The sequence below is a fragment of the Protopterus annectens genome, chromosome 4.part0, assembly GCF_019279795.1.
Source record: "Protopterus annectens isolate FY-2018-M chromosome 4.part0, PAN1.0, whole genome shotgun sequence".
NCBI classification, from domain to species: Eukaryota; Metazoa; Chordata; order Ceratodontiformes; family Protopteridae; genus Protopterus; species Protopterus annectens.
Window position 1 is genome coordinate 52,913,451 of NC_056733.1, and position 27,906 is coordinate 52,941,356.

Sequence of the window (27,906 nt, forward strand, 5' to 3'; positions counted from 1 at the left end):
AGTTTGTGCTCCTGCCTGCTGCCTAGCAGTTCCACCATGTAGTTAACATCACTTATATTTATTACCACCTTGTAGGGTCCCTCCTTGTTGTGTCTGACAGGAATGAGAACCATTACCTGCTGCCCTACAGCATACTCTCTAGATCGAGCATTCCTTTCATACCAGAACTTTTCTGCTGTTGGGATTCTGCCAGGTTTTCCTGAGCCAAGCCCATGAGTTCCCTGAGCCTTATCCTGAGGTTTAGGACATATGCCACAACAGACTCCTTGTGAGATTCACACTCACCTTCCCACTCATCACAAATTAAATCTAGAGGTCCCCTCACCCAATGCCCATACAGCAACTCAAAGGGTGAAAAACCTGTGGATTCCTGGGGCACCTCTCTGTAAGCAAACAACAGATGGGGTAAATATTTGTCCCACTCCCTTTTAAACTGGTCTGCAAATGCCTGTAGCATGGACTTGATTGTAGAACTTAACCTCTTAACAAGACCATTAATCTGGGGATGGTAGGGGTGGTCTTCAGGTGCTTCACTCCAGAGTACTTCCACAGACAAGCCAGGAGGTCTGACATGAAATTGGCATCTCAGTCAGTCAGTATTTCTTTTGGGAACCTACCCTTCTGAAAATCTCTAACAAAACATTTGTCACCTTTTCTGCCTCAGTGAAGGACAGAGCCACTGCCTCAGATTATCTTGTAGCATAATCTACTACCACAAGGATATACTTTTTCCCTATGGAACTTGGGGTACTCAGAGGCCCCACAATATCCATAGCTACCTTCTGAAATGGCTCCTTAATCACAGACAAAGGCATCAAAGGAGCTCTCACCTTGTCTCCTGCCTGGTCTATCTTTTGGCACTGCTCCCAGGTCCTGCAGTACCCTGTTACATCTTTGGAAATTCAAGGCCAATAGAAGTTCTGCATAATACATCTCTTTGTGCGTTTTATGTCCATACCACCTGCTAAGGGAATATCATGGGCTATGGCTAGAAGCACCAGATGGTAGGCTCTAGACACTACCAACTGTTGTATCCTCTCACCTTCTAGCCCTCCCTCAGGGGTTTACTCTCTATACAGTAACCCTTTGTCCCAGTATACACATCCCCCCTTCCCTTGCGAATCAGGTGCCTCACAAGCTACATGTCTCAGGCCTTGTAATGTAGGGTCTGAAATCTGAGCCTGTCTTATCTCTCTCTTTGTAACCCTTCCGAGCTCCCCTTCCACAGGAAGTCTGGCATCCTCTGACAGAGGTGCCTCACTGTCAGCCCTGGGTACTACTACTCACCTCTACTTTTGCAGGCACTCTCTCCAAAGGAACATCAGTACCCACAAGCAGCTGCGGCTCACATTCAGTCTCACTGCTACAGAGTAGATCCCTCCCTGAAGTAACCACCTCACCAGTCCTGGCTGCAAGTATATGGTCTGTCTGGGTCTTCCCCAGGCTGCCAGACCCACATGCTTATCTTCTAGCCTGACTAGGTGTAACTGCATAACCACATGATACTGCCTCATCCAAATCCTTCCCTATCAGGACATCTGCAGGATGGTAGTTTGGTACCCTTGTTATCTTGAGAAGTCTTACTATTGGCATTTTGTCTTTCCCACTTACTGGCTTTATCACCTTTTGTTCCCTCCATGGCCTCCGTGGACATCTGTATGCTACATGGCCCCACTGGTTGCATTCAAAACATTTAACCCTAGGTCCTGGATGTGTACCTGGACTAGTGGCTTCCCCTGCTACTGATAGATTCTGTTGGGGCAGATTGGGCTGCCCACCATGGGTTCCTTTAGACCCATGAGCAGTACTGGAGGGTCTCTTTCCTGTGCATGGATGCCCTGCTTGCTAGGTATAGATGTTCATCATGTTTCACTGTTGCAGTCATTACAATTGGGTTATCCTGCTGGCAGGCTACCCGCAGTCGGCCCGAGTTCTAAAGTCTAGGTCCGGCATTGGTTGCTGTTGCCTCCTCCCTGACGTCAGTGCGCCAAGGGTATAAAAGATGCAGCCGACACCATTTTCTTCAGTCTTTCTTGCTGCGCGGTGCCCGAAGCAAAAGCAGTTCACAAGTGCCAGTCGGCCGACTCCTGAGATTTTCAAATTTGAATTTCAGATCCGAAGTCTTCATTAAAGCTAAGTACCCTGTTGGGGAAACTTTTTTCTTGCTCCTGACCGATGTCAGAAAAAGTTAATAATTGTATGTCTTGTGGGAAGCAAATACCTCATAAGGATTTTCATTCTTACTGTATTCCTTGCCTAGGCCCTGACCACGACGTTGCTAGTTGTCGGTTTTGTGCTAGATTTAACCAACGCACTATTAAGCGTTGCTACGATTTTGCATTTCATTACTTTGGCAGAAGATTCAATTATATAATGCTGTCGGAACAGCCGACTACCGGAGTTTATAAAAAGCGCAAAAAAAAAGAAAAGGACAGGCATCCGAGGTCCAAAACCGATGACGAGGCTTCCGCTAGGCCTATTGTCAGTTCGCCGGTTCTCAGTGAGGCGCTTTCGCAGCCCCTGACGCCTGCTACCTCAGAGCCACAGGCCGCTTCCGACTCCCACATGGAGCTGACTAGGCCGCTGGAAACACAAGGTATTGGACACTCGGAAACTATTCCCTCAGATGGGTCCAGAGCCACTGAGCAGGCATCGGCTTCTGAGGGTGTTTTCAGGCCTACACAGTTATATGTGAAACCAACTTCAGCTTCAAAGGCAAAGACCAAAGCAGCTCTAAAGACAAAGAAACAAGTACAGCATTCTCTTGGACAGGCCACCATGCCTAAAAAACAGATGCTTAAAATGGCCGAAGACCTAATTACTTTGATCAGGGGTTTCAAAACCCCTCCTGATAAGAGGCCTAGGCAAGAGATAGAATATGAATCTTCAGATCAGGTTTCCATGTCCTCTGATTCCTCTTCTGAACAGGAATATTCTCTTCCTCTCTATGAGGATTCTGTTGCTGAAGAATCTATCTCTTCAGCCTCTCCTCCTGAGGATTATTCTTTTGGGGAGACCCTGCATACTATGAGGGAGCATTTCCACTGGGAGAGCCAAGATTACTCAGAATCGAAGAAAAGGCTCAGAGATTCCTTTTATTACCTCAGCACAGGCCCCTTGCTATCCCTCCTATATTAGACATTGTAGATGATGTATTTTCAGAGTCCGGCCTGTCTCCTGACTCTTTACCACCAGCTCCTGTTAAGCCAGACAGATACTACAGGGTTCCTGATTCACATACATTTCTTTGTAAAAACCCTGCTGCTGACCCAGAAAGTATCTCTCAGAGTCCCAAAGGGGTCAAGGCTTCCACTGCAAAAAACCCTATCCCCTCTGATAGGGATTCAAGGGCCCTGGACAGATGGGGGAAAAGTTTTATACTTTTGCTACCTTGGCTGTAAGAGCTTTAAATTGCCAGTTTCATATGCTTAAATATCAGCAATATCTTATGTCACTGCTTAAACAGAAAATGTTGACAAATTCAGAATGTGCAGAAAACAAAGAAATGCAGGATTTATTGCATGCAGCTGAACAAGTAGGAAAGCATACTTTGCAATGTGGTTTTGATTCTCTAGAGGCCTCCTGCAGGGCCGCTATTACAGGTTCTGTCATTAGGAGGCATGCTTGGTTAAAAGAACAGAATCTGCCTGATCATGTTAAAGCAAAACTATTAGATGCTCCATTACAGCATGATACCTTGTTTGGTGTTAAAGCAGAAGAGGTGTTGAAGAAAATGGATGACAAAGCTAAATCTATGCAAACATTCAAGGATTTCTTGCAGGTACAGCGTCCCAGATTTAGCAGGAACTGGCCTACAAAGAATTGGTCCTTTCCAGTGTCAGACAGGCCACAAAGAGGCAGATACAGACGCCCCAGAGGCAGATGAGGCCTAAACAATGGGGTGCTTCTACCTTCAAAAGCGGAATGGAAAAATCACAGCCATACAGGAAACAGTCTCAATGACTTTCTCCTGCCAGCACCAAGCACTTATCTTCTGGCAGCCCCGTTGGGAGGAAAACTAGCACCTTTTTCACAAAATTGGCACATGATCACCCAGGACAAATGAGTCTTAAATATCATATCACAAGGCTACAGGTTCCACTTTCACACCCTGCCAAGGCCAAACGGTATGCCAGACCTGCCACGCAATCAATGAGCAGAGGCACAAAAACAAGTTTCATCCCTCATGGACATGATAGCCATTCAGCTAGTACCACAGCAAGAGCAGGGACTAGGATTCTACTCAAGGATATTCTTGGTGCCCAGAAAGGACAAAGCCTGGTGACCAATACTGGACCTGTCTATCCTAAACACATTCTTGGATATTCCAAAATTCAAAATGTTAACTCTGCAGCAGCTTCTGCCCATGCTGGGCAAGAAGGCTTGGCTTGTGACTTTAGACCTAAAAGAGGCATACCTGCATGTCAAAATCAGACAATCATGCAGACGATACCTAAGATTTATAGCTGGCTCAATGCACTACCAATTCTCTGCACTGCCCTTTGGCTTATCTACTGCGCCCAGGTTCTTCACAAAATGCCTGGCACCAGTAATTGCATTTTGCAGACAAAGAGGAATACAAATATATCCTTACTTAGACGACTGCCTTATTCAAGCAGAGAACAAAGACATTCTACTACAGCATCTGGCGTTTGTAAAAAGATTGCTAACAGGTCTAGGGTACATAGTAAACGAAAAGAAATCAAAACTCGTACCCTCTCAAGAGATAATATTCCTGGGTGCAAGCTTAAATACAACTGCCCAGATGGCTTATCTCACGCCAGACAAACACAGACAACTGACTACTTATTTCAAAATGTTGGCAAAAAAGACCCAGTTATCTGCAAGAAAAATTCTGCAGGACTTGGGTTTCATGGCATCCTGCATTCTGCTAATTCCATATGCAAGACTGCATATGAGGAAACTACAATGGTATCTAAAAAGTGTTTGGACTCAACATTGCCACAGCCTGGAAACAATAATTATCCTCATTCCCTGCCTGCAACAGGAGTTTCGATGGTGTGCAAAAGCCTGTCACCACAACACGGGACAGCCATTCACCTTACCCACAGCCAGGCAGACATTGACAACAGATGCATCAGATTATGCCTGGGGGGCCCATATGGCAGGAAGATGTATTCAGGGCACATGATCCACAAGTCAAATGCATCTACATATCAATCAAAAAGAGATGCTAGCTGTTCAGAATGCCCTGACAGCCTTCAAGGATCTACTTCATCCAGGACAACTACTGATAAAGATAAAGATGGACAATACTACAGTCATGTGGTACATAAACAAGCAGGGAGAAACACATTCCTACTCCCTCTGCAGGATAGCCATGAACTTGTGGGACACAGCATTGACTTACCAAGTACATCTTCAAGCACAATTCCTGCCAGGAAGGACAAATACTCTGGCAGACAAACTAAGCAGAAACCTAATGGATCCCCACGAGTGGAAATTGGATCCACAAGTCTTCAGCATGATAACAAGGACCTGGGGATGCCCGGACATAGACCTATTTGCCTCCCCTCACAACTACCAACTACAGAGATTCTGCACAAGGACTTATCACAAGCATGGAAAGTGGATGCTCTATCTTTCAGCTGGAAAAAATCTAACAGTATATGTCTTTCCTCCTTTGCCTCTCCTCCCCAAGGTACTCCTCAAGGTCAGACAAGAGAAACCAAAAATGATACTGATTGCCCCAGACTGGCCCCACCAGCACTGGTACCCAATCCTAAAGAGCTTGTCTCAATGCCCGGCTTGAGCATTACCTCAAATTCCTCACTTATTGACCCAACAAGACAGTCAGATACTGCACAGCCAACTCAGGACCTTAAACCTGGCAGCATGGCGGATAATGTAGCCATTCAAGACACACCTCTCTCTAAAGCAGGGATGGATTTTATTTTGGAGGCCAGGAGGCCTAGCACCAGAAACTGTTATGCAGAAAAATGGAAGAGTTTCTGTGCTTGGTACCATGCACAAGGTATTGACATGATTGTTCCAAATATTCCTCAGATTTTGCAATACTTAACTGAGATGCTTGATAAAGGCCTTTCCTTTTCATCAATTAAAATTCATGCCTCTGCCATTTCAGCTCATTACAATACAGAACCACCTATTTTTTCTCATCCATTACTAAGGCAGTACCTCAGAGGGGCCAAAAACATAAGACCTCCAAGGAGAGCAGCAATACCTGCATGGGACCTCAACTGTGTCTTGGAAAAACTCACACTGCCTCCATTTGAGCCAGCCTCTGCAGCTGATATAAAATTCTTATCCTGGAAAACAGCTCTGCTCCTAGCAATAACCTCTGCTAGACGAGTCTCAGAGTTACAGGCACTCATGGCTGTGGAACATTTTATCATTTTCCATCCTGACAGGGTTTCTCTGAGGACAAACCCTACATTTATGCCTAAGGTAACGTCCAGTTTGGCCCTTAACCAAACAATTAATTTGACTACCTTTTATCCAAACCCACAGAATAAGGGTGAGAGAATTCTGCATTCTTTGGACATTCACAGGCAGCTACGCTTCTACTTGGACAGAACCAAAGCTTTCAGAAAGACTGAACAACTTCTAGTGGCATATGCTGCAGGATCACAAGGAAAGCCTATCTCAAAGCAGACTATTTCAAAGTGGATAGGCCACTGAATTCGTTTCTGCTATTCACAGCATGGCAAATCAGTGCCTAAGGGTGTAAGGCCATATTCAATGAGAGCAGCAGCCACTTCAGCAGCCTTCCTTAGAGGAGTACCAACCAAAGACATCTTAGAGGCTGCAACTTGGAGTTCAGTGCATACTTTTACAAAGCACTATCACTTACCTCTCTACTCTAAGTCCAGGGCAGGCTTTGCCACTGCAGTTCTGCAGGGCCTGATAGCCTCTCCTAATCCTATTTAGCACCAGCCTCCCAACCTTAGCTTTGGGATTCAACCCAGTTGTAATGACTGCAACAGTGAAACACGATGAACATAGTGCAGTTGTGTACCTACCATAAATGTAGATGTTCGAGTGTATTCACTGTTGCAGTCCAGGTTACCCCCCGACCATCCCCCTTTTTCTTTGCTGGGACTTATCTGTACTTCTCTATTCTATACAACCTATGTGGTGTATTTGCTTGTAAATGAAGGAAAAGCTGTTTTTTGTGCATGCATGCTTATTGGCATAATTTAGCCTACAATATTAGGGGCACCTGACATCTGGGGCAAGAAAAACTGAAGAAAATGGCGTCGGCTGCATCTTTTATACCCCTGGAGCACTGACGTCAGGGAGGAGGCAACAGCAACCAATGCCGGACCTAGACTTTGGAACTCGGGCCGACTGCGGATAGCCTGCCAGCAGGATAACCCAATTGTAATGACTGCAACAGTGAATACACTTGAATATCTACATTTATGGTAGGTACACAACTGTACTGTCTCCCTTCTTCCCCTATTCATCGGAAGTAGCACACTGTCTATCAGTTAACTAGATCCTCATGTCCTCAGGCAAAGTGCTAAGGGCTTGTTCCCTCACCAAAAGGTCTGCCAACCCTTCAAAAGTGGTGACCTGACATCCACTCACCCAACTATGAAAATAAGTGCTTAGTTCAGCAACATATTCACACACACGTTCTTCTGCCTTGCATCTATGCTCACAAAATGTTTTCCTATAATTTTCAGGTGTTAGCTTAAAAAAGTCTAATAAACAATTCTTTACAGCGTTATAGTTAAAACAGTCAATGTCAGATAATTTGGAAAGTACAATTTCAGCTTTGCAATGGAGTAAGGGGGTGAGGAACTGTACCTAGAGCCATTGGTCAACATCATACTGTTTGCATACCCTCTCAAACATATGAATGAAACTATCAAAATTATCCTCCTCTGTAAACTGCGGAAGATAGTATAGATTCTGTCATGAAATTAGTTCAGATTCTGTTACAGACTATAGGATTATATTTAAATTTGGATAAATGTAAAGGTTTTGGATTTACTAAACAATATCACCTTATTCCTTTTTGTGCTGATGAAATTAAAATTTTAAGAGTTGTTTTCGGGAATAAATCTATTTTTATTCAGCATGCTTCTACATGATGTTAAACTTTTGTTAGAAGAGTGGGTATGTTTTAAATTGTCCTTTCTTAGAAAAATCTCTGTTTTAAATACTACTGCATTAGGAAAGCTGGTGTATTTGGATGTGTTCTTCCTTTCCCTAAGATTAGAGAAAAAGAATTGTTGGATTTATATTTTCTTTTCTTTTGGGATAATAGGTTAAATCCTATTGAGGAATACAACATGTTGCCAGATTCCAGATGGAATGATGCGTTTATTTCATCGTATTGTCTTTTTTTTTGTCTTCTTTACATTCGTTTTCTATTCTTCACAATTCTGAAGAGCAACAATGCATGTCTGGCTAGTTTTTTATTATGGGATAAATATAAACGCTGAAGTCTCTGACTGAAGTCTGTCCATAATTTGACTCCACAACTGGATCTCCTTCCTCAACATTCAGTAAGCTAACTAGTTTTTCATCTAGTAAGCCATTTGAAGCTATTTCTGTAATCTGTACTTCACTTCACTTGAAGTTTCAAGAACAAAATGAGTATCTCTTTCACTATTATCCATGCTGCAACCACCCTTCACCCTGTTGCAAAGCTTCCACCTACATAAGGAATAGGGTAAGTTCCCTGGTGCCATGGCCAAATTTCCCCATGTCAATATAAATACCACCTCTGGTCTACCCTAAAAAGAGGACACCAGCCTGGTGGGCTAACCTGATACAGGAATGCTTTCAAACTGTTTAAATACTTACCCACATTTATAGTTAGATTTGCCTATATACTCCTCTTATACTCGCTGTGCTCATCATGTGACACAGACCTTCTATCAGTGATGGTGATGTTTTACCTCACAGTTACAGAGACATTAAATATGATATATAATATAATATAATTTAGTATAATAATAATATACAGTAATATACTTTATAATATAGATGCCAAGAAAGTGCTTTTGGCATGGAGTTTACAAGTGATTATGTCATTTCTTGCTTGAGGCATCCACAGCAAGCCCCATTCATTACTAAGAGAAGTACAGTCCTCATCACATTTAAAATGAATTAACTAAAAATCATTGCACTTGATCTGATTATGTGTTTGGGTGTTAAAATGAGTGTATTTATTATATATGTCTCTGCAGTTTACAGCTGTTTTGTCGATACACTTTGGTCAACAAAGCAACTGATTGATATTTGTGAGAGATCACTACATTAGCACGGTCAGGGAATATGAACTTTCCCCGCTATTGTACGATCTTGGAGTTGGAATATATAATTATCAGGACAGTGTGGGGGTGCACGGTGCCTTGTCCCATGCAAAAACATTGTTTTTTAGTTTCTTACTTTGAAGTTATGTCTCAGAGCATGTGCAGCTTAGTGTTAACTTTTTTCTCTCTCCACTTTACAGACAACATAACATTATAATATGCAGCCCACATATGTGGAGCATTACATTCTCTTGCTGGTTGGTCCTAAATTTGCAGATACAATATATAATTTAATTTAGTCCTGCTGTAATATTTTTACAGCAGACACAAATCAGAACAAGGAGTTGCAATGTAACCCCTCCATCTTGAGAATTCAGCACTAACCAAGTCATCTTATTCCCCCATCAAAACTGTGTCTTCCGAACGTGCTTTACTACTGCTTTGTAACATGCATACCTTCTTATGCCAGTAGCCACCCAACTTGTCAGTTTATCCCCTCTCTAGTGTTTGACTCATTTGATTTGTCTGTAACCTCTCACATAATCAAAAGATGTGGTCCGAGTCCTCGACCTGTCCTTTTCTGCACCTCCAACACAGTGAATTCACATCTGGGAAATTTTTATGTAGCATTTCTGTGTGTAGAAGTATTTATGAAGGTACTTCCATGCAAAGATTCTAAACTTCCATAACCTGTTTGCAATGTTGACATTTGGATGTTCAGATATTTGTAAGTATATCCATATACATATCACAAAGGTGGCATGCACACATACACACACACACATACTGTATGTGTGTGTGTGTGTGTGTGTGTGTGTGTGTGTGTGTGTGTGTGTGTGTGTGTGTGTGTGTGTGTGTGTGTGTGTGTGTGTGTGTGTGTTTGTTAGTAATGCCTGCTTGTATTGATTTTTATTATCCAGTTCTTCTTATAAGAGATGCCATTCCCTGGCAGTTTTTGTCTGCTTCAGTCTTATGGCCAGAGTATTTACCAATTAATTTTATGCTGTACTACAGGGTCTCATGCAAGCCTCCTATATCTTTTCTTATACTGTCTCAAAGCTCATGTCCTATTGCTACTCCTTTATCATTTGTCAGTCTTAGAGCTAGAAATATGCTGTGGTGACTATATCCAAGTCCCATTTGTCACTTGCCGAGGCTTCAGCTATTTCTGTTTTGTTTCTTTTGCTATCAAGTGCTAAATTCTGTAGCACTTGTATTTTCTTTGCAGTCTGTTCTGCTTTTTTATCTTCTTGCTGTCTCCTTCCAATTCCTGTCTACGGACTTTTCCATTTTCCTCTTCCAGTCTAAGCTCTGTATAAATATGGACAGTTTAGTATAGTCCGTCATCTAGCATAACCAGGGAGGCTGGAGGAAACCATTATGTATAGAACAAACCCATACAGACTCTACAACAGACCATGACTGGAAGTCACATTTCAGCTCCAGTGCCTGGAGTTATGACACAGAAACTTTAACATTTAAGCATTGTGTTTTAATACTCCTTTTCACTCTGGATTGGAATAAGGCTGTTGTATTTATTGCTAAACTGAGCATGCCTATTGCATTGCGTTTCTCTGTATGCTCTGCCTTTCCCGCCATTTTCTTGTTAAGCTTATGCCCTTCTGTCTTGTTCACTCTTTTTGACCAGACAGTGTACTGTATTTTGTTTTACTTGTAGGCTTACTGACAATAGACACTAGTATCACTTCTGAGGATGCTAACTTGCATACCTGCTCCTGGCAGTTCTTTCCTACCTCCTTATCCCTCTCCTGAGCTGCCAGAGCCACCTCATTAGGTAGGTCATTTGTACTCGTATCAGTAACTGCATGTGAGAGCTTATTCCATTTTTGCAGGCTTCCTAGCATTCAAGGTTGATGCTTTCCAACTTCAGCCAAAGTGTGTACGTTATCACAACTTTGTTAGGTAGAGGTTTCCTTAATCACCTCTTAGTATTCCTTCTGCTCTAGTCTGCAGTCATAAATTCACCATTCACTTTGCCCTGAACCTTTAGAGCTGCAGACCTCTTTGTCTTACTCTGCTTGTACTTACTAGGTACCCCCTTTACCCCCCAACTCCCTAAGGTTGGTCTACTTGCCACCACTTGCTCCCCATATTCCTTACCTTAGGTTTGTCTGTTACCTTTTTGGCTGTTTTTGCTTTATTTTCCTTGGCCCCTTCCCTGGGTATGTCAGTCTTTCTCCATTATTCTCACAGCTTTTTCCAGCATCATCGCCTCCATTTTTTCCGCTCTGCATTCATCCTTCCTTATGCTGTATTCTGTCTGCGCATTGACTGCTTGATCTGACCTTCCTCATGCTTTGACATCTTTCAAGATCTGTGGCCTTCTGGATGTCCCTTCCTCCCTCTCTCTTTCCTTTCAGGGTTGCTTGCTTAGGGTGCCCTTCGTCTTTTGCCCATTACACAAAATCCCCATTCCCCTCATTATTTTTACTCAGGACCTGATATTTGTTATTCCTTCCTTTAGTTATTACATTTTGGTAACCGTGTAAGTGAACTGGCCAACAGAACCCATTGAGCAGAAATGATGGCGTCAAAATAATACAATCTGAGTACCACATGAAGTGTTTATATAGAAGCAAATAATTACAGAGATTATTACAGGAAGGTTTGAACAAATGAAATGACATGATTGTATAATAGTCTGAAAAAAACATTTCCAGTGAGTAATTTGAAGAGCAGTGTTTACACTGAGAGCAATGAGACAACATAGTAATGGTTGAGTCAGTAGCAGTCATGATACAAGTATCCATTTAGCAAATGTACATTCACAGAACACATCTAACAATGCAGAGGCAAAGAGTATAGTCAGTGTGTGCAGCACTGAATCAAGGTCTTTCCAGCACTTTCCTTTATAGCAGAAATAAAGCTAATTCTTCTAAAAAGTATTCTTTTAGTTTGATTTTAAATGCTTCTGTGGTACTTTCTTGCCTGATTTCTTATGGGAGCTGGCTCCAAATTGCTGGCACCAGCTGTGAGAATACCTTTTCACCTATTGCTGTTATGAATTTGGGGCCTGATGAGGGTAAGGTTCTCCACTTCTCTTAGTATGCAGCCATGTTGCTGGATTTCTGTTTTTGTTCTTAATGGAGGACAGTGGCCTAGCTTAGTAGTTTTGTAGATCTGTATGGAAAATAGCAGAGTTGCCCTTTCATTAACAGATTGACATTTAACAAGTTTTAGAAGCTGCTGGCAATGGGTTAGAAGATCTGTAAGTTAAAGTAAATCTGCAAAGTTTATTTAATGTTGTTTGAATGTTTTGTATGTTGCCACTGTAATGAAAGATAGACAGTAGGAGGCAATGTTCAGATTTTGGAATTAGTACATTCTTAGCTATGACTTAACGAGCAGTGGGTGGAGAAGATTAGAAAGTTTGTAGCATAGTTTAAGCTGCACCAGGGTTTTGTTAATAATGTGTCGATATGATATAAGAAAGGGAGAGAGATGGATCTAAGGTTAATGATAAATATGTGCGTTCTATTGCAGCTGGCAAGCAGCTGCCATTTTTGTTGGTTAAATGTATACAGAGATTTTTGGAAACTTTTGTGGAGTTCTGAAATATCATAATGCTAAAATTTAAATTATTAATGAGAAGCATTTTACTGTGGATGCAGTTTGTGAAGCTGATTTGCAGTTCCTACTGAAGGATAGGTGACCTTTTTAAAGGATTCCAGGGGAAAGAGGTTGTCTGCATACGTGATTATATTTAGTTGAGAAAGGTCAGTAGACAAGTCATTAATAAATAGTGAGAGTAATAGAGGAAACCAATCCCAGGGGAACACTTATATTAAGGGTTCCTTGATTGGAAAAGCAGTTATTTAGGTATACCTAAAATGTTCAGTACCCCAAATAGCCTTGGAACCATTTTATGATTGGGCAACCAAAGTTGAATTTCCTTAGCTTATTGAGGAGGAGGTTGCAGTTGATTCTCTCAAATGCTCTGGTCATATGTACAAACAGGCTGCCTTTTAATATAGGGAAACAGTATCAATGAATCAGTATTATCTGTGACTGTGTACATGGCAGTCATGGTGCTGAAGGCATTGTAGAATCTGTATGTTAATGTGTTCAAATATTTGTTTATAGATAAGTCTTTCAAATATTTTTGTGAGGGGACATAAGTTTGGATATTGTTATAGTCTTAGAATTCCTTGTGGGCTGAGGAGTTTTAGGTAGAGAGAGAATGACTGCATGTTTGAATAATATGGTGAATACTCCAGTAGAAAATAAAAGGTTGGATATAAATGTGTTGGGGGCCAGTGATATAAGAGGCTTCTATTTTGAGAAGTTTGGGTGCAATTTAAAGAATGTATCTTAAGAAGGGTTGTTTTGTCTTCTTTTTTGGTGGTGTGTCTGAAATAGAAAATGGAGGTAAGGGCTGCTAGTGATACCAAACTAGAATAAATCCCCCTTTGTGACCCTTGAAAATTCACATTGTAAATCATTCTTTCAGAAGGCCCTACAGTTATTAACTTGGAAATCATTTGTATACTGTTGTGTTGTGCTCTTCAGTTCCACTAACACTGTACCACTTGCTGAGTGAGTCAGCTTCCGTTATGTGCTTTATACATTTCTACATACTGATTATATGTCATTCCTGTGCTACTAAACTCTTTTTTTCTAACCATAATCGTTCTCTCAGGTCTCACTATTTCACCCTCGGAAGGTCACTTTCAACTATTTCCAATGCATTTCCTGTATTGAACTTGCATTATGGAACATTCTTCCACACTACATAAAGAAACAGATGGTCTTCCTCACACACACATTTCAGATGCAATATGACATAACAGCTTATTAACACTTTTTAAGACAAATGGTCTGTCAGTAGATTATTCTGCACTCTTTCTTGACCCCTGCTTTTCTACTAATCTCTGCTTCCCCCTCTGATTTTTATCATTGTCAGTTGCTCTCTTTTGTAATATTCTTTTTGTTTTCCCCTTCTTTATTTATACTGCCTCTTATTGCTTGTTGCTTCCAATATTGTCTAACAGTTCTGGTTTCTTAATATTGTAAACAAATGAGAGATATTTTTGGTTATCCAAGCGTACCTCCTTTGGTTATTGGCGTTTGCTCAGTAATTGTAATATGGTTGCTTAATTCCCTTGAAATTATTTATTATCTTCTGTATTTTATTTGCTTTAATATACTGCCCATTGTACAATTTACATTTTTTTTCTGGCTATGGCCCTTGTAGTGGCTAAAGCAGATTGACAGACAGGTACTTTGATACTGAGTTTTTCCCACCATTTCTTCAACTGTACAGCATAACTCTCCTAATATCCTGCAAGAATTCTGCATTCACTTCTCCCATGTTCACACCTTATCCATATTAAACCCCTTTCCTCTTCTCTTTCCACTGATATTACTACTACAGGTTGGTTACCATTACCAGGAATCCCATGTTATGGCTGGGGGGGGGGGTGTAATAAGTCCAGTTTCCTTTACTTTTTACCATCATTAGAGAATGCCAACATAAACAGCACTGCCCCCAAGTGTGAAAGGCTGATCCCAGCATGCAGATTATTACTAAAAATGTTGACATTTTCTTATACTTATTAATATGCAAGAGTCTGAATTTTCTTATTCTTGGCTAGACATCTGTTAATGTGTATATCAGAATCTTTTTTCATATGGTATCAGTCTAGCAGACAGTAGAGCGAGCATGAATTAATTTTGTTGAATTCTGGTATTTATATAATCGTCTGGCCTTTTTGTTTAGTTAAATGTCCTAGATACTGACCGCACTTTGCCTTCAGAAGAATGTATGAAAATGTCCACGTCTGGATTATAACGGCTGTAACATGCAGTACAGGCTACAACCTTCCTGCTGTAGTCTGCTGGTTGGATGGGGATTTGTAGCTTTTCGAGGCATCGTGGAACATTTGTAATCTGCCTTTTAAAATTAAAATGGTAGAACAGAGTAGCTCAGTAATGCACAGTGACACACAAGTATTTTGACCTTATAGTCAAAGCAAAAATATGTAATTTGCTACCTTTATTTAGATGGTTTATTGTTAATACACATCATCAGAGTATTTAAATGAAATATAGCAGTGGTTTGAAATATTTGCCTTTTAAAACCGATGTTCTTATTAGTTCATGACTGAGGGCAATGTAAAATGCACAAAGGACTTGAGGAAAGCCCAGAATTGTGTATGTAAAAAATATTTACCAACATCTCCTTCCAAGATATCACAATTGGCATATCACGTATCACGGCATGTCAATTTCTCTTGAAACATCAAACTGTTGTAGCACAAATGTTTCAGCAGTGTGCAACAGTGGCATGCAAGTTTGTAACTAAGGCACAGTACTAATGCTTTAAGATAATGTATCAGTGTTGCGAGGTAGAACCAGTTTGTATGAATGCTGCAAGTTGACAGTAATTTGTGGGTCTCATAAAATCAATGGATACTTTCTCCAAGACAAGAAGAATTAAAAAAAAGTTAACTGTAATGTTCAGGTATGTCAGACAAATACAATAAACCTTTTCAGATTGAGAGGTAGTATCTTCAAGCCTAAAGGGAGATAAAAAGTACTTTTTCACTGAGGGGATAGTAGCAGAATGAAATGAGTCAGTGACAAAAATAAAGTCCTGAAGGTAGTTTTTATGTTTGAGAGATGTCAGGTTTGCCACGAAATCCAGGTAAATGAACAGGAAAAAAGAAACTGAGAGAATCAGTAAATGAGCAGTACCGTAATATGGAGCAGGAGGACTGCAAGGTTCGTATTTGTTGTCCTATTAATGTTTATAAACCAGATTGTATTTTGTAATCCTAAGTGGTGGGATTTGCACATGAACAATGGCGTATGTGTTGCTTTATCTCATGTCTGTTGGGGAATAATAATAACATTTATTTACATTTATCTTGCAGAGAGTTCACATCCCATCACTTGCCTCTTTGGAAGTGCTGTACTTCTTTAACACAGCTTACAGTGATGGCAGTGACAAGCATTTAAAGTGATTCTTACAGACTGGGACAGAACAGAATTGTATAAATAAAACTGAAGACTGTGAAATGACTAGAGAATGAAAATGAGAAAAATTAGCCAAAGCAAGCACATTCAGGCACCAGCAAGTACATACAGGGATTTGCGCAACTAAGAAGTGGATAGACTCTGGGATGATTCTGTGTCTTGACACTTACTCTGGCAGCAGGCCGATATACGAGACGTCATATTACAGGTTGCCCATAAAGATGAATGGCATTCATCCAGTCCAGGCTGCCATCAGTTCATTGCTGCACAGCTGCCTTCTGGGGGTAAGCAGCTTACGTACGTTATCCAAATGCAGCCAAATTAGTGGCAATCTCCAGAATGGATAGCAGCCAAAACATTCACTGATATGCGTGAGCAGGAACAGCTGGGGAATAAACATAAACTTGACAACTTTCCAGTTTAGAGCACAGTGCACATCTCTCTTCTGCATTTCAGTTTCTAATTCAGGCACTCAGTGCAACATCAAATTGTACATTGCATTTGACAAGGGATTAAGGATCCTCAAGTCTGCTTCATAGCACCCCTGGGAGCATTGAGTCTGCATTTAAACAGATGTTTTTGCTACATAAGCTAGTGTGATAGTCAGTTCAGTTCATACCACTGAGAGCTGTCACCAGAGAGTTTTACCTTTAATTTAAGTCAAGCTGGAATTATAATTGTCTGTTGCTTGCTGTGATACCTTTGCTGATTGAAAACTCTTCCTATAGGACTGTACTACTATCATTTAGCCTTTTGTAACATTACAGTGACCCAGAATCTATCAGTTTGTCATGGTTCTGCTCTTGTTTTTATATATACTGATGATAAATGAATTCCCAGATTCAGCTACGTGTACCTATTGAGTAACACAAATGGGTATCACGTAGCCTAGTTTTATGATATTAAGTGGGTCCTGATATATTATGCCACATGCTGTAGGAGTGATAAAGTTCAAATGGCTGTACTACAAATGCTCTTTTCAGTGGATTGTATAAGCATTCATGGAATTGTGAATCAGTGGTTAGTAGAATTAAGAAAATTTATGTGGATATGGCAACCTATATTGTAGAGCTTTGAAATGGGAGAAAGGCTGTTATTTCTGTAGCATTGACTATGAATACATGAGATGGCAGGCTGCAACCAGAGAAGCCATAGTGATGGATGGGCAGGGTGTAGTTCCTACAGGGTTGATAGTTGGTTATAGGTTACTGTTACAGCACGCTAAGTCTTGTATGAGACAGAAAGGAGGACATAGCCACAGCTGGACTTGTTGCTGGTGTGTAAGATGGAAAAAGCCTTGTAGATATGGGAACATAGGAACATATTATGCAAGTGATCACAGAGTCCATAAGATGCGTAACCATATACACCTTTAAACATCATGATTGTCACCATCAACCCCCCTTTTCCCCATTTTTTACATTGTCTGGATGTCTTGTCAACTGCCACCATCTCTGTGGATTCAATGCCACTCTCCTTCCTTCTTCAACAGTCATGACTAATTGTTGCAGGTCTTCTCTCACACACTCCATTCTTCTCTTTGCTGGATACTCCCATTTCCTCTTGCCTTCTTCCTGTCTGTCTCAAATAATCTTCACCAGATTGTGTTCTGCTTTCCTGCACATGTGCCTGAACCACCATAATTTGCTCTCTTTGACATTGTCTACAATTGGAGCTACTTGAGCTTCTGCTCTGATGTCCTCATTTCATCTGTCCCACAGTGTACTCCCTACCACTCATCTCAGGAACTTCATCTCTGTTACCTCTAGCTTCCTCATCTGCTCTCCCTTCACTGCCCAAGTTTCTGTACCATACATTCCTGGTCGAACCACTGTATTGTACACCGTAATTTTCATCTTTCTTGGCGTTCTTGTGTCATACATCCCCTGACACACTGACTTCTTCTGTCATACATCCTCCCCGACACTTTGTGTTCTTCTGTCATACACCCCCCCCCCCAATAATTTATTTATTTTACATTTGTTAACCAGGGGTGTCTGACTGAGCCGAAAAGGCCCTTTTTCAGCAGAGGCCCAGGGAGAAAAGCTCCACATACAAAAATTACAGATACATTTAGACATGATCAGTATACACAGAAATTACAAAAGACATGTTTTTACAGTGGTATGCAGCACATCAACAGTTACAGTGGAGAGAACAAACAAAAAAATATTAATTTAAAAATAAAGGTACTTAATAGATTTGTGGTGCACAGCTGAAATTTGGAACATAGGTAGAATACATACATAGTACACAGGTACAGTACATACATTGTAGATTAGCCAGTGTTTGTGAGAATAGTTTTCAATCTTAATCAAGTACTCTAGGTTTAATATGTGTACCTTATCCGCTTTCACTAGCCTGGGGAGCAATCATGGCACTGCCAACTTTGTTTGAGATGTTGTCTGATGAGGTCTCTGCGTTCTTCTGTCTTACACCCACTACATTCTGCTTTCTTCTGTCATACACCCCCCTGACACCCTGCATTCATCTGTCATACATCCCCTGACACTCTGTATTCCTCTGTCATACATCCCCCGACACTGCATTCTTCTGTCTTACAACCCCCTACACTCTGCATTCTTCCGTCATACTACCCCTCGACACTCTGCATTCTTCTGTCATACATCCCCTGACACTCTGCATTCTTCTGTCATACATCCCCTGACACTCTGCATTCTTCTGTCATACATCCCCTGACACTGTGTATTCCTCTGTCATACATCCCCTGACAAGCATTCTTCTGTCATACACCCCCGATACTTTGTGCCGGTTGGATGCAGCCCCTCAGATTCTAGACTGGATCCTCCTACTCATTGTTAAACTGATAAAGTTCCTGCTGCCCTTTATGAGTACTTAACAGTACTTCCCTCCCACATTGAACAGGACAGTACATGATAACCCTCGTGTACATTTGTGTCTACTCATCCAGTCACCAAGACTGCTTGTGGTAATCTATTGGGGTAGTTGAAGGATTTATGTCCTTTTTTTTTCTTGATTAGAAATCTTTGGGGTCTTTTTAGTTGAGCATTATACTTGGATTTGTACATACCAAAGGGGGCATTTTATTCAATAATGGGTCTGATAAAGGAAGAATACAATAGTAGGATGATTTCTCTGGATCTTGATGATACTCCTTTGGAAAATTAACTGGGATAGAGAGAAGGATTTCTTGACTGTGGTGGAAACATGATGGTTAAATGAGAGCAGGCTCTCCACTAAGTACCCAGGTCTCTTAAGACCTTGTCCATCTGAAGAGGAGTACTGTTTGTAGCATATGAGGTGGGAACAACCCTCCTGCCAAATACTACTATGCTGTACATTTTTTCATTTAGTTTGACATCATTTTTGATACACCATGTATCTGTATATTCCAGCCCTTGCTAGATCTGTTTTATATTAATGGATAAGCAGATAACAGTACCCAGTTTGCAGTCATCAGCAAACCTGGTCAACCCCATTTCTGGGATATTGACTTGGATGCCTGCAAAATAAATGCCAAACAGGAGAGAGCCAAGAACTGATAACCCTGGTATCCCACTAGTTACAAATCTACATTCGGACAGGAAACCAGCAACTTTCACAACTTGGGATCTGTTGGATAGACAACTTACAATCCAGGGATCTGTTTGATAGACAACTTACAATCCAGGGATCTGTCGGACAGACAACTTACAATCCATGGTTCTGTTGGACAGACAACTTACAATCCAGCAGACAGTGTAGGGGTTACATTAAGCTTTCTAATTTTTCAGTAATAATACCATTGGGGATAGCATCAAAAGCCTTGGCCAGGTTGAGATAAGCAGTGTGCACAGAATGACCCCAGTCCACAGCCTCTGTAATCTTTTCAAAGAAGCTTTCTAGGTTCAGTGGACAGGAACTGCCTTTCCCAAAATGCATCTAATTGGGATCTGTATCAGATAAGTTTCCTGTTTCTCCATGAATGAGTGCTGCTATGATAATTTCCATAGATTTGCATGTAAGGCTGGTGGGTCTGTAATTACCTGGGTTTATAAAGGGGCCACCCTTGTGTAGGACAGTCACAGTGGTTGCTCTCCAGACATCAGAAAAAAACCATGTAGATAGCCTGAGGTTGAACATACCAAGCACTAATGAAAATGCAGCCTGGTATATTGCTTGTCCCATGGAGGTATTAGTTTTAGCTTTTGCATGGATTCTAAAACTTGTTGCAAGGTGATTATGTGGGAATCTAAATTCTCAGGGATAGCGGGGGGGTAGAATGTATGTAGTGTGTGTGTGTGTGTGTGTGTGTGTGTGTGTGTGTGTGTGTGTGTGTGTGTCTGCAGGAACCAGCCTACCCACTCGTGCTATTGTGATGAGGTTTTTTTCAAAGTGTGTAGGTTAGACATGTACAGCACATCTAACCGTTAGTTATAACACCATGCAAGGGTGTTCCAGTTAACCGAGATGATATTAGCTATATCCTTGGGCTTGGGGGCAGAAAGAGTGACAGTATTATGGATGAACTGAGTGCAGGGTTGGATATTAATCCTTAATTTTCAGACATAACTGAAGAAAGATTTGTAGTTACCTTTGGAATCTGCAGCAACTCTAAGTTCATACTCTGCTTTACATTTTTGATAGTGTTTTTAAATTCCTTGCTTACATGTTTCAATGTAATCCTGAGGTAGGGAGATTGGGATTTCTTGCAACTTTTTATTATTTTCCTTCTTTTGCTGTAGCGAAAACTTGGGTTAAAAATGAGAGTTTACAAGGTTTGGCACTCATGTTATTATCATGTATTTGTCATTGCAGCATCACGGCCGTGATTTAAGGGTTATAATATCATACTAAAGATGCCAAAAAATGATGCCTTATAAACTGAGATCACAGGATTGGCAGAATGACTGAGGTAATTAGAAGGAAAATCTTAACTCATTACATCTGAGTGATGCCTCCATGTGCATCTGCAGTTAACTCCTACTGACGCCCTTAGGCGTTAAGTATTGCTTGTTCATATTTGCATCAGTAATTCTAAAACCATGCTATGTACAAGGTTTTAAAATATTTCATCTTAAATCTTACACAATGGCAAACTCATATGCATTAATATTTGACCTCTGTCTAATGCAGGTAAATAGATATTAACTGTTGTTTTTATGATATGATATTAATTTGTATAGATATAATTTTCTATTTTTTCTAAATATCTCAACAACCAAGTAACACAGACAGAACTCCTTAGCCTCACATGAAAGCTCTCAGCTAGATGAATAAAATGTTTCTGGCAGTATGTGTGTAACCTGAGTGATTGCAGAGATATTGTAAGTTGTTTATAAAATATTACAAATGTAATAGTTTGTGTTTACTGTGACTTATATAATTTGGTTTAAAACTTAGAACCTAAAGAATACTACTGCTGCAAAACTAGTTTGTGCTGAAGGGTTTGCCATTTATACTTCTTTCATAACTGCTATGGTTCTAGAGATATGAACATTTGTTTGAAATGTGGGGATATAATTTGATTCTGTCAAAAGGCTTAGGCTCCGTCCATTGAAAATTATACTGTAAATTTCCTGAGCTCCATTGGAGTGAATGAGTTAAATATTGGCAGTTTTGGGCACATTTTAAAATATTAGTTGATCTCAGAACACGGGGTTGCACCTTTTAAAACTGCATTGATCTCAGCAGTTGGGTTTGACTCAAAAGCTTAACTTGGAAGTTTAAGTACAGCTATCTCAATGAAGTCATGTTTTATTTTTTTTTTTGGTGGAGTCTGCAGTTAGACACTTCCTCAACATTGGAGTGAAAGGTGGATGCTGGTTTCTCATCCTTGTGGGAGGGAAGCATCTGATCTGCTGCAGGGCCCAACTCCCATGAAATGTAAACAGGAAAAGGAAGTGCAGCTAAGGGACCAGGGATGTTCACTTGGCCTTGCTAAACTTCATAAAAGCAGTAGCCTCTTGAGGAGGATGTGCGGAAGCATGCACATACTCCTAATGGTAGGAAGGCATTGTAGGCCCTAGCACTATTAAGTACACAACACGTCAGCCATTAAAAACAGGTTGTTAGGTCATCACTTGAAAGTCCCTGACTGCTGTCTAGATGATGGTCTCCCATGACTGGCTGTTGCCCAAAGGAAGGGTATTATCTGGAATTAATTGGTCACCAGAGAGCTGATAGTTGGTAAGGAACAGTGGATAAACAAAAGCAAAAAAAAGTAATAATACAAAGTATTAAAAACTGCAGTCTCTACTTTAGCAGCAGTGCCACAAGGTAGGAGTTTCCTAATGATTATTTTCAGCTTGGATGAACAAACTCTTGCTTCCTGTCATTAACACAAAAGTTAAGAGTGATGCAGAGTATAATCCTGATGATGTGATATTTTTAAGTGATTTAGTAGACTTATTACCAGGACAAGCACTGTGAATCTGAAATATGAAAATGGATGCAGCCACTTTATACCACTCACTGATGCTTTATGTTTGTAAATAAGTCTGATGTCTAAACAGCATGAGGTATACAGACAACTGTTCTGAAGATCCTTTTTTTTCAAACCACGGTACAGTTGAAGAAGAATTCCTTGAGCTTTGCTACAGAACTGTTCATATAAACTAGTATATTTTAGATGCCTTTCCTCCCTGACATTTTAAAGCATACTTTTTCTCTTGTCTTAGAGAATGCTGCATTTGTAGTAATGCTCAACCATCCTGCCTGTGATTCCCAGAAGGTCTTGACTTCAGACAGGTTTTCTGGTTATCATTCTTGCTAAAAGTTGGTGCAGAGCAACTCTGCAGTTGAGTAGTTTACTTACTGTTAGTGATTCTGGGAGGCTAGTTGTGCCTGGCAAGAATATCCCCTTCCACATGTTTTACCATTTGCCATTTCCAGACACACACATATGATTAAATAATATAATAGACTGTGAACTACTACTGAGACTGCTATGCATTTTTCACCAACATATTCTGTCAGTAATATATTCTTTAAACACCAACATCTGGGGCCAGAGATATCTGATGTTTCTAGATCTATTATTTTTCCTTATACATTCAAGTATATGTAGGACTGAATCAATTTAGGAGGAGATCTAAAACATCTTGAGCAGATGGAATGACAAGCTAAGAATGCTAATGTTGTTAAAAAAAAAAAAAAAAACCTAACCATGAAACTAAAGGATACATTATTTCCTGCCCAGAACTTTGCTAGCAGAGAATTATACCCAGGCTGTTACCAGTCTTACAACCGTCCTACCTATTTTAGGTCCTTCAGTGCAGACCATTGAGTCTAGTACCATTCACTCTCATTACAAGGACACCAACTCATTGGATACCAGAGAAAACGATGATTACTGGTATACTACTACTTTCAGTGATACAGCTGTTGTCTGCACTGATTCACTGACTGGTGTAATTCTGTTTTCACTGAAATAGCTGTTGTCTGCAGTGTTTCACTGACTGGTATATTACTACCAATGATACAGCTGTTGTCTGCACTGCTTCTTTGACTGGTGTAAAACTACATTCACAGATACAGCTGTTTGCAGTGATTCACTGACTGGTGTAATACTGCTTTCAATGATACAGCTGTTGTCTGCACTGATTCACTGACTGGTGTAATACTACTTTCACTGATGCAGCTGTCGCCTCAGTAAGTGCATCTCCCTCTACTCTCTGCACTGGCTCGAGTTTCCTAACTACCTATGTTTTGGAGCTTATAGAAACAGCTCCAGGTCATCCTTTGATGTTTACCATTAGATCATTTTTGCATTAATTCTGACAGATGGGATGCATCCTGCCAAAGACATTGTACATCTGACCAGTATGTGAAAGTTCAAGCACCATACATACATACTCAGGCACAATGAATATCTGCTGTTATATAAGGGATATTTGAGCACAAAAATCCTCAGAACTTCCTTGCCGCCAGTCTAGGAAGCAAGACAGCATCTGTAACTCGGTCTGTCATCCATTTGAAAGGATCCAGATTGCTGTAGTGAAGGAAAGCCAAGTACACCATTGGGGACCTTTCCTCTTTTTCATATTTTATATTGGAAGTTTGTTCATGTTATCTAACGCAGGTTAATTTCTCTGCAATAGGAAGATTCCATGCAAAGACAGACACACTCTCTGTCTTTTTTAACTTGAGCCAGAACATAACATCAGGGACTGTTCTATAATTCAGACCTTTCCCACAAAACCTTTAAGAAGTCGCCTTCTCTAAATTTGGAGAACACATGTCTGAAGGGTCTAGGGCAAACCAATTTATCTTCCAAAGTTCCCACCGTGGATGTCCACTGACAGTTAAAAAGTAAAACTAAAAAGCAGAAGGATGATGTTGCTATTTTGGCTTCCTTCCAGATCAGATTCAGATATCCCCATTGAAGCAGTTGAGAATTCTGTGCGATCATCCATCCTCTGGTTCTGTTCCCTCTGTCATGACCCCACTGGAGGTCAGCATGGAACAACCTACAGACACATTCCACCTGACCAGTCAAATCACCACTAAGGTCTCAAAGGGGAACCCAAACTTTTAATTTCTGAAAGACCAGTGGATTTTCCTCAAATTAGTGTTTGTGAGGACAGGTTATTTGATGGTTGTGCATCCAGGGTTGGGGCCTTCTCATAATGCTTCCTTGAAAAACCTCTAAAAAGAAAAGAAAAAACAGACAACTAAACACCTTTCTTCTTTGCCTTTCTTCAAAACATAACAGCTTGGTAGATTACCTGAACAGATCAAACCGAGACCCCCATGAATGGATGGTGAACAGACTGTAGAGCAATGGGTTTACTCTAGTGGCATATCTCTTCACTTTCAGTCTGAACCATCCTGTAAGAGTATTTTGCTCCAGGACCCATTGAAAGGAAGCCTAGGCAATAGATGTCCTCTTTACATAGAAAGGGAAAGTCATTTATACCTTCCCCCTTTTTCTTCTACTGAAAAAGTCCTTCTGAAAATTCAAAAGGGCATTCCCAGAATTTTCTTGGTTTGATCCCCTTTTTAGCCCAGACAACATTAGTTCCCCCTTTTCTATCTAGTCAGGGGCAGTCACCACATAGTACAACACAAAATGGACTTGCTCACACAGCAGAAGGGCTCTCTCAGTCACTCATACATGAAGACTCTCATACTCATGGTATGGATGTTAAACATTTGATTCCCTTCAGGCACCTTTATTCAGAGAACATGTTACAGATAAAGACTAGAAAGCCTGCAACTAGAAAATCATATATATCTAAATGTAAAAGATTTTCTTTTTGGTGCCAAAGAGAGGATTGGGTCCTATCAGGCAGGAATACCTTCTATCTTCCAATATCCGTGAGATCTGCTCAGTTCTGGTCTGTCATACACTTCTATTACTGTACATTTATCAACTATCTCAGTTTCTCTTCCCATGAATCCACCTCTTCATACTTTGAGGTCAAACAGAAAAGGTGATTTGCATATCAGGTCCCCCAGGAAATCTATTACTTCTCCAAGGGATTTGAATTTTTATCTGAGAAATTAACTTTAACATTCTTTGAAATAGCTTCTTCTGCTACTTTAAAATATCCTACGTGGAAAACAGTTCTTATTGCTCTACCACTGCTAAAACAGTCTCTGAGTTACAAGCCCTGAAGTCTGTTCTACCTTTTCTAGTTTTCCACAAGGACAGAGTGTCCGTTAGAACTAAGCCATCCTTTCTAACCAAGGAGGTCACTGAAATGTCTCTGAATCAATCTATATACCTTCCTGAAATTTTCCCTAGCCCTCAAAACAAAGGTCAAAGAATTTTTCGTTTACTTGATGTCCACAGGCAAATGAGACTTTATTTGGATAAAAGTAAAGAAATCAGAAAATCTGATCAGTTGTTTATTTCTTTTGATAGTAAAAACAATGTCTTCTGGTATCCAAATCATTTCTAGACACAATCCCTTGCCGTCTCCTTTTTTTTTATTCCTTCCATGCTAATCCTTTGTAGATAACATCAAAGCTTATTTTATAAGGGCTGTAATTTCTTTATGTGCCATTTTCAAAGGGCCTTAATCCAAATCCATACTAGAGGCAACTTCTTGGTCTTTCTTTCTCACTTTTGCAAAATGTTACAGAATTGATGATTTTTCCAGAGCCAGAGCTGGATTTTCCAGAGCCATACCTCAAGGATTACTGGATTCTTGTTCTGTCTCTCTTACCCCCTCCCAGTTGCTGTAAAAGCTTTGGGAATTGCCCCATCTCTTAGCTTTACTGCAACAGTGATCTAACGATCAACACAGTACAGCTGTTTGAGAACTTACCTTAACAGTAGTGGTTCAAGCAGAGCACTGTTGCAGTTCACACACTCTCTCCATCCCTCTGCTTTGTCTTATGACTGATATAGAATACTTTTTTGCCTTTTCTTCCCTGAGTCTGTCCTCTGTGTGTTCTCTGAGGATTTTTGTGCCAATATCATGCAGTCCTCTTGCCTAGGTCTAAGTTTGCACATGCAGCATATGAGCAAGGGATCACCTATGCTTTGGCACACTGGATGGGCAGAAAGGCACAAGGCATCCTTGGCAGGATATGTCCCATCTGTCAGCATTACTGAAACCGTGATCTATATTCAAATGATTACTGTTGTGGTATGTTCTTAGCCAACTGACTTTTTTACTTCTAATGCCAATGTATTTTCCTTACTTTACAGCTTTACCAGCTCAGGCTTTCTTTTCTGTTTCAGCTACCATAGCTGTTTCAGTACCTGCATCGTATTCTCTCGTTTATTTAATCTGGATCAAAAGTTTGCTTCATCTGCATTTGTGACTGTGGGGTACTTTGGTACAACAGAGCCAGCACCAGTAACCGTTTACATTTCTAATAATGTATGAGTGAACACAAACAGTAGAAAGTATTTGGTACTATCAAAAATGTGGAATACATATTTTTTTTCTATGTGGGTACGCCATTCAGTACATGTGGTTAATATGTACCTTTCCTTGAAATGAAATAAATGCCTTCTCTGATTTGAAAGAAAAACGCATTTTTACTTCCAAGCAAAATGTATAACAGGTTTCAGTTGTCATAAGCAGTACTAGATGATAATCGTTGTTAGCCATGTATGTTAAATAATATCTTTTTTACCTGCTTTTCAAATGAACACACAGCTGCTTCAGGGCAGTGACCATTTCTCAGGTATTATCAGTTTGCTTAGTAATTTCATTTTACAAGCAAACCTATTCAATAGTCTTTTTAAACAGTGTCATTTGTCTGTATAATTTTCAGAGAAGAGAGATACCTATTGCATGGCTACATTCAAATAATACAAGTTTCTGAGCAGTTTTAATGTGAGTAACAAGGCTATACAGCAGTTTTACTGGTACAAACTTCAAGAAGAATACACACCTCTTTCAGATCATTGACTGTTTTCAGGTGGTTCCAGTTTTCCACATCAAATCCAGACTTCATTTTTTTTTCATGTTACTTACTCCTGCCTTACTTTAGCAAATGGCTTCAGCAGTAGCACAGAAAAAAATGAGCTGATGTACCTGCAGACTCCACGTTTGCGTGTATTTTCTGTAACATTTTTTTCTAAACTCTGTTTAGGTGTTCATCTAGCTATCTAGTATAACTAAGGCACCTGAGGAGTTGCCTTGGTCTCCCTGCCATCCTATTGCATTTTATCTAGTATCTGTAAAAGCAATATATAAATGATGTACACACACACACACACACACAC

At 40.4% G+C, this 27,906-nt stretch overlaps 1 protein-coding gene across 1 annotated transcript in view; it reads left to right on the forward strand.

The window, feature by feature from the left end:
- The window catches only part of LOC122800212 (endonuclease V-like), a 1,155,665-nt gene extending 1,137,673 nt beyond the window's left edge, over positions 1-17,992 (forward strand). Inside the window, exon 7 of the mRNA XM_044069707.1 lies at positions 16,151-17,992. The gene's annotated coding sequence lies outside the window, so the exon portion shown is untranslated. The remainder of the gene's footprint in view (positions 1-16,150) is intronic.
- The last annotated feature ends 9,914 nt before the right edge of the window (positions 17,993-27,906 follow it).